Source organism: Carlito syrichta, unplaced genomic scaffold (assembly GCF_000164805.1).
Source record: "Carlito syrichta isolate Samal-C Ts95f unplaced genomic scaffold, Tarsius_syrichta-2.0.1 Scaffold301780, whole genome shotgun sequence".
Lineage (NCBI taxonomy): Eukaryota > Metazoa > Chordata > Mammalia > Primates > Tarsiidae > Carlito > Carlito syrichta.
In genome coordinates this window covers 458,595-466,070 of record NW_007245876.1, presented here as the reverse complement: position 1 = coordinate 466,070, position 7,476 = coordinate 458,595, and the positions used below count along the sequence as shown (strand labels likewise).

The following is a 7,476-nucleotide window of genomic DNA, read 5'->3' as shown; positions in this document are numbered from 1 at the left end:
CGAGTATATTATCTTCGTCTTTCGCCTATCCATCTCTCCTTCAGGATATCTCACGACCCTTGCGAGGCAGGACCCCACAGAAAGAGAAAGAAAGATTTAAACTGGGGGCCAGTTCAATCAAGGTTTGGTTAGTACTTTGGATGGTACTGTAATGAAGAGCCATTGGAGGGTTTGGAGCAAAGTAGTGGCTGATTGTATAAATGTGTGTCCTAATCATTCTGGTTGCTCTGTAGACAAAAAGCAGCAAAATTGTTTGAAAGAGAACAGTTTTGAAGTTATTGCAGTAGTTCAGGTGAAATATTACGTTGCCTTGGCTTAAATTGTGGGAAGAGATTAGACTCACGATACATTGTGAACATAGAGTGAACAGAGATTGCTGGTGAGTTGGATGTGGGAGGTGGATAAAGGAGTCAGTCTGGGTTCAAGAGTTTTGACCTGATCAACTTGACTGGTGCTGTTTCCTGAGATAAGGGACACTGGGGGAGGGGTTTCATGGGCATGCTTCCAGAAATTTTTTTATGAATATATTAGTATCCACGTTCTTATTTTTTACATGTGTGCTAATGGGATTGAGTTATATGCATTGCTACAGTTATCAGCTCCTGTATAAAAAACCACCCCAAAAGTTAGTGGCATAAAATGTCAATTTATTATCTGTTCCAATTCTGTAGGTTGACTGAGCTCAGCAGAGGGAAATTCCCTGTTGGGGTGTCTCTTATGCAGCTACAATCAGACAGCAATGGAGGTTGTAATCATCTGAAGCACACTTGAGCATATGTACAGGCTTGGTCTGCTGGGATTGGCTACATACGGTCTCCTCATGAGGCTTGGGCTTCTCATAGCATGACAACTGGGTTCTGAGAAGAAGCATCCCCAGAGTGAATAGTGTCTCAGCGGAGCAAGGAAGAAGCTACAAGGAAGTCCTAGAGCATCACTACTGCCATATTCCATTGACTAAGCAAGCCACTGGCCAGCCCGGATTGAAGGGGAGGAGAAACAGACTTACTTCTGTGGTAGGGAGATGAGGTCACATTGCAAAAGAGCAGATATTGTTAAGGCCATCTTAGGAAAATACAATCTACCATGCATCATGTTGTGCATCTTGCTTTTTACTTGTAAAGGTGTATGTGGAGCTTTTTTATCAGTACATAAAGAACTACCTCATTCTTGTTTTTAGCACGTATGTAGGGGTTCTTTATAATGACTATCATACTGTATTTAACTAGTTCCCTATGGACAGGTACTTAGATTTTTTTCTATCTTCTTTTATGCCCAATGGAAATAGTACTCCAATAATCACTTTAGTACTTATATTTTGGGGATACATTTTTTCTTTCTTTCATGTGTGTTTGTGTGTTTTGAGTCAAGGTCTCACTCTGTCACTCAGGTTGGAGTGCAATGGCATGATCACAGCTCACTTCATCCTTGCCCTCCTGGACTCATGCAATCCTCCTACCTCAGCCATTCAAGTAGCTGATACTACAGGTTCATGCCACCATGCTTGGTTAATTTTTTATTTTTTTCTTAGAGATGAAGTCTAGCTATGTTGCCCAACTGGTTTCAAACTTTTGGACTCAAGCAATCATCCCACCTCGGCCTCCCCAGGAGCTGGGATCACGGGTGTGAACCACTGTATCCAGCATGCATTTTTTTCCCCTTAAAAATGGAATCCTTTTTGCAGTATTTTTGGCATACATTTGCCAATATGTCCAAAGTTGTATTTTTTTTTTTAAGTTTTATAGTTGTTGCCTGCAGCTTCTTTCACAAATAATCATAGCACAACATAATCAGGAATTGAACAAATATATATATTTTTTGAGTTGGCGTTTCACTCTGTCACCCAGGCTGGAGTGCAGTGGCACACTAATGGCCACTGTACCCTCTACCTGCTGCGCTCAGGTGATCCTTCCACCTCAGCCTTCCAAACTGGAACCACAAGCACGTGCCACCATGCCTGGCTAATTTTTTGATTTATTGTAGAGCTGAATTCTCACCATATTGCTCAGTTTGATCTTGAACCCATGAGTTCAGGGAATCCTCTCACCTCAGCCTCCCAGAGTGCTAGGATTACAGGCTTGAGCCACTACATCCAAATGAACAAAGATATTTTAAGTCATTATTTTTTACATGTGCTCTCTGAATCTCCTACCTCAGAATCAAGTGACGTGCCTAGCTAAACATTTAGATTCCTGGGCCCTAGGCCTATGAGATTAGACTTTCCAGGGTAGGATCCTAGGAATATATATTTTCAGAGGTTCTCCAGGTTATTCTTATCAATTCTAAAGTTTGAGAATAATGATTTGGACCAACTCCCTCACTGTATAAGTGGGAAAACAAGGTAGATCAATGATTACTTGATACTTTGCTATATCTCCTTAAACACAAAATATTTTCTCACAAAACTTGAGATTTTTTCAAGTCAAAGGTCATAATTAATCTCACTAATTTCAGTGCTTTACAGTATCATGCTTGGTTTGCAAAAGAGCTCAATAAATATTTGCTGGATGTCAAAATTAATTGACAAAAAAGGTTGGATTTATTTCTGGAATCTCATCTATTTCATTGATCTGCATGTCCGTCCTTATGCCAGTACTGCATTGTTTTGATACCAGTGGCTTTATAATGACAAGGATTCTCTCTGATCAAATGTTATTCAGGCTCTTCTGAGCCCTCTTCTTGACTAAGTCTTAATAATAGCCTTTAAAAACTGCAGAACCTCAGGCCGAGTGGGTGAAAGAAAAACAAAATAAAAATAAGACAAATTAAGTTTTACAGAAGAATTGCAGACTCTCAGCACAAGTTATGTCATTCACTCTCACACTAAGAGACTTGAACAAACACTAACATAGTTTCTAACAGCTCATGGACACATCCGTAGGATGGGATCTCAGTCCCCTTAAATCTCTACCTAAGAAAATCAATACTGCCCAAATAATTTATTGTTTGTTTCAGTTAAAACCTAACGATAGGCCCTGACCTTTCTTTTCTTATAGTATTTACTTTAGAAAACTTGCAATTATCACATACAAGCAGCCAACAGATATATGAAAAAATTCTCAGCTTCACTAGTCATCAAAGAAATGCAGATTAAAACCACACTGAGATACCATCTAATTCCAGTCAGGATGGTCATCATTAATAACTCAAAAAACAGCAGATGCTGGAGAGGATGTGGGGAAAAGGGAACATTTTCTACACTGTTGGTGGGAGTGTAAACTAGTACGACCTTTGTGGAAAACAGTGTGGCAATTTCTAAAAGATCTAAAAATCAACCTTCCATACAACTCCGCTATCCCCCTACTAGGAATGTACCTGGGGGAACTCATATCACTCTATGAGAAAGATACCTGCACACACATGTTTATTGCAACATTGTTCACAATAGCAAAAACACGATACCAACCGTGTTGCCCATTGAAAGAGGACTTGGGGCAACTTCTGGGTCCCCTCCCACTGGTAGCTTTTCTGTCCTCTCAATAAATCTTGTTTTAAAAAAAAACATGAAAGAAAGAAAGAAAGAAAGAGGACTGCATTTTAAAAATGTGAATCGCGGGTCCAACACCCGGAGGGACTGTCTGGGGGTCTGGGGCTGTGCGGCAGTGAGACTGGCAGGGAAGATGCCAGTGGCGGTGATGGCAGAAAGTACCTTCAGTTTCAAAAAGTTGCTGGATCAGTGCAAGAATCAGGAACTCAAGGCTCCTGGAGAAACTGCTACACTCCAGTGTATGGTCAGCTTCTAGCTTTATATTTGCTCCATAATGACAAGAATAGTGCAAGATATCTTTGGGAAAGAATACCACCTGCTATAAAATCTGCAAATTCTGAACTTGGGGGAATTTGGTCACTAGGACAAAGAATCTGGCAGAGAGATTTCCCTGAGATCTATAAGACCATCAACACTCACCAGTGATCTGAGATGGTCCAGTCAAACATGGAAGCACTTAGAGATGTAACAAGGACGAGCCTTCACCCTGGTCTTCCAAGCATACACCTTAATAGTAGCTGATGACTTTGCAACCTTCGTTGGACTTCCTGTAGAAGAGGCTATGAAAGGTATATTAGAACAAGAATGGCAAGCCGTCTCCCCCACAAGAATGGTTCTGCTCAGAAAGCCAGTTGCAGAAGCCCTGGATGCTTCCTTTAATAAGTTTATTCCCTTGTCAGAGCCTGCACCAGTGCCCCAATCCCTAATGAACAGCAGTTAGCCAGACTGACTGATTATGCGACTTTCCTTGAAAACTGATTTATCACCCTGAGTTGAAGATCCACCTTCAGAATTCTGCATACTGAAAATATAGAAATGTAAAATTTTTATTTTCAATTTATTGGATGGATTAAGCATCTCAACATTTCTTATTGAGTATGCGATATAATACATATATAATATAAGACATATTGTATATGTTTTGTCCTAAAACTTATGCTGAATAGTTGTTGAAACAATACTCATTTTACAATATTTAATGATCTGGATGGAGCCCATCAGTATTATGTGGTTAGTTTATATTTTCTAGTGATTCATAAAGTAAGATCTCGTGTTTTATGTAGAACAGTGGTTGCCAACTTTCTTTTCCCTGCCCCAGCAAAGGCCAAACTCTTATCTGTAACACTGGTTGATAGTTGTAGAGATTCATTTGGAGTTTGAGGAGAACTGTCCCCAGGGGCAATACCTGAATTGCTGGAGATTGTGATTCACCTTCTTTGTCGAATATGCTCTCTTTTCTCCCCACATCCTGAGAGCTACTAATGCTGAATACAGAAATATAGCTGAGGAACCAATAAACCATTCTCCTAGTAAACCAGTTTGCTAACTTTAGATTTTTTTTCCCAGTAGTGTGAGTACACCTACCCATTGCTGGCAGTGGAGGGCTTGCAATGAAAATGGGACCTATTTAAGACATTTGCAAGAAGTATTAAGTAGTACTGTCTCCTTTCAGAAGAAGGTAACTTAATAGCTCCTTTCCCCATATAACACATTTCATGCTTAAATGATACACTTTGTACAACCATCCTGCAACCTATTAGTTGCTTATATTTATCTCTTGATTCAAGTTCTGCCCTTTGGAGAAATACTGAACAAGTTTTTCATTCTTTGTGTGACAACCTTCTGGGCATTTGAAGTTGTTTGTTGTGTCTTCAGGTTAAAACACCCCTTCCCCTTAGTTCATTTATTCTGCATTTATTCAATAAATATTTAACTGAAAAAAAATTGTGGTACATATACACAGTGGAATATTACACAGTCATAAATAAGGACAAAATTATGAAATTCACAGCTACTTGGATGAACTTAGAGTCTATAATACTGAGTGATCTATCACAGAAACAAAGAACTAAGTACTACATGTTCTCACTTATAAGTGGACCTTGAACAATTATCATAAGAAAGGTATTGACAGTAGTGGGAAATTGCTGGCGGGGGGAGGGATTGGCAGTAGTGGGAAACTGCCAGGGGAGCAGGGGGGCACACCTCGTCAACAAGGGTAGCTGCACAATGAACGTTTGTATACCTAACCCTGAATTGTACTCCACATCTTCAAAATTAAAAAAGAAAAAAAAAGAAAGCTTGCAATTATCCGTTCTTTCTCTGATGTCCACTGCCATTTCTGTGGTCATAAATCTCAGGACATTATGCTCACCACAACATACAGAGAACCCCAAGCACACTACCTAGTAAAGGGAGAGGCAGCCATGTCTGGGCAGGAGTTTACCCATGTTGGCCCCGGTGACTGCCGGGTTGATGCCTCCCAGAAGGCAGCTCTAGAGCTAACTCCAATATGGGGTGAATTTTGACCAAAAGAAGGGGAGAGGTAAAGGGGAGAGGTAAGAGGAAGTCCCTACATTACTCACCTTTCCTCCATGCTTCCCCTTTTAACATTTCCAAGACACAGTAGTTTTTTGTTGTTGTTGTTGCTGTTTTTGAGTCAGAGTCTCACTCTGTCGCCCAGGCTGATGGGCAGTGGCACGCTCATGGCCACCCCGGCCTCAACCTGCTGGGCTCAGGCTATCCTTCTGCCTCAGTCTTCTAAGTAGATGGAACTACGGGCACGCACCACCATGCTTAGCTAATTTTTTTGGTTTATTGTAGTGATGAGGTCTCCCCAAATTGCCCAGGCTGGTCTTGAACCTGTGGGCTCAGACAATCCTCTCACCTCAGCCTCCCAAAGTGCAGGGATTATAGGCATGAACCACTGCACCTGGCAACACAGTAGTTTTATACAGACTCTTTGAAGACATCCTATAGGACACATAAATCATCACTGTTGCAAAGCTGTGGCCAACTCACTATCTCACTCCTTGTGTATTACATTTTCCTTCCTTTCCTGTTTCACTTTCATTATCTCTTACACTTGTTTTTCTGGGATTGCACCCCCAATAACATGTAAAAATAAAGTTTTTTTCTCTGCTTTCTAAAGAACCCAAGCAGATAAAGTCTTAGAGATTACCTAGGAACGACATCAGAAATTTAGCCTACACACATATCTTATTTAGCCTGAAGAAGATTTTTTTTTTTTTTTTGAGTTGGAGTCTCACTCTGTCCCCTGAGCTGGAGGGCAGTGGCACACTCACAGCCATCCCAGTGTCAACCTGCTGGGCTCCAACAATCCTTCCACCTCAGCCTTCCAAGTAGCCAGAACTACAGGTGCACATTACCACGCCTGGCTAATTTTTTTGATTTAATGTAAAGACAAGGTCTCACCCAGTTGCCCAGGCTGGTCTCAAACCCGAGGGCTCAGGCAATCCCCTCACCTCGGCCTCCCAAAGTGCTGGGATTACAGGCTGAGCCACCAAGTCTGGTCAAAGAATTAATGTCTTTTTTTGAGTTGTAATCTCCCACTATCACCCAGGCTGGAGTGCAGTGGCACACTCACAGCCACCACAGCCTCAACCTGCTTGACTCAGGTGATCTTTCTGCCTCAGCCTTCTAAGTAGCTGGAACTTCAGGCATGCACTACCATGCCCAGTTAATTTTTGATTTATTGTAGGGATGAGGTCTTGCCAAGTTCCCCAGGCTGGTCTCAAACCCTTAGGCTCAGCTAATCCTCTCGCCTCCACCTCCGAAATTGATTGGGATTACAGACAGGAGCCACGACATCGGGCTCACCAGAAGATTTTTTTTTTAATAATCAATATTTTTTATTATGATATTGTGGGGTTCAGTTAAGGGTTAGGTATACAAATACGTTTCATTCAGGCACCGTATTGATTAGAGGTGCTTCCCCATCCCCAGACAGATATTTGTTCGTTAATCCCACCTTCCCCATAGTTTCCCACTACTGTCAATCATTTTCTTATAGTATTAGATTGGCTGTTCAAGGTCCATTATATGAGTGAAAACATGTGATACTCAGACCTTTGTTTTTGTGAGAGGTCACTCAGTATTATAGACTCTAGTTCCATCCAGGTTGCTGCAAAATTCATGATTTTGTTCTTTTTTTATGACTACGTAGTATTCCATCGTGTATATGTACCACA

General features: G+C 41.1%; 1 pseudogene; it reads left to right on the top strand.

Moving 5' to 3' along the window:
• Nucleotides 1-3,617: 3,617 nt before the first annotated feature.
• LOC103257518 lies at nucleotides 3,618-4,243 on the top strand (annotated as a pseudogene).
• The last annotated feature ends 3,233 nt before the right edge of the window (nucleotides 4,244-7,476 follow it).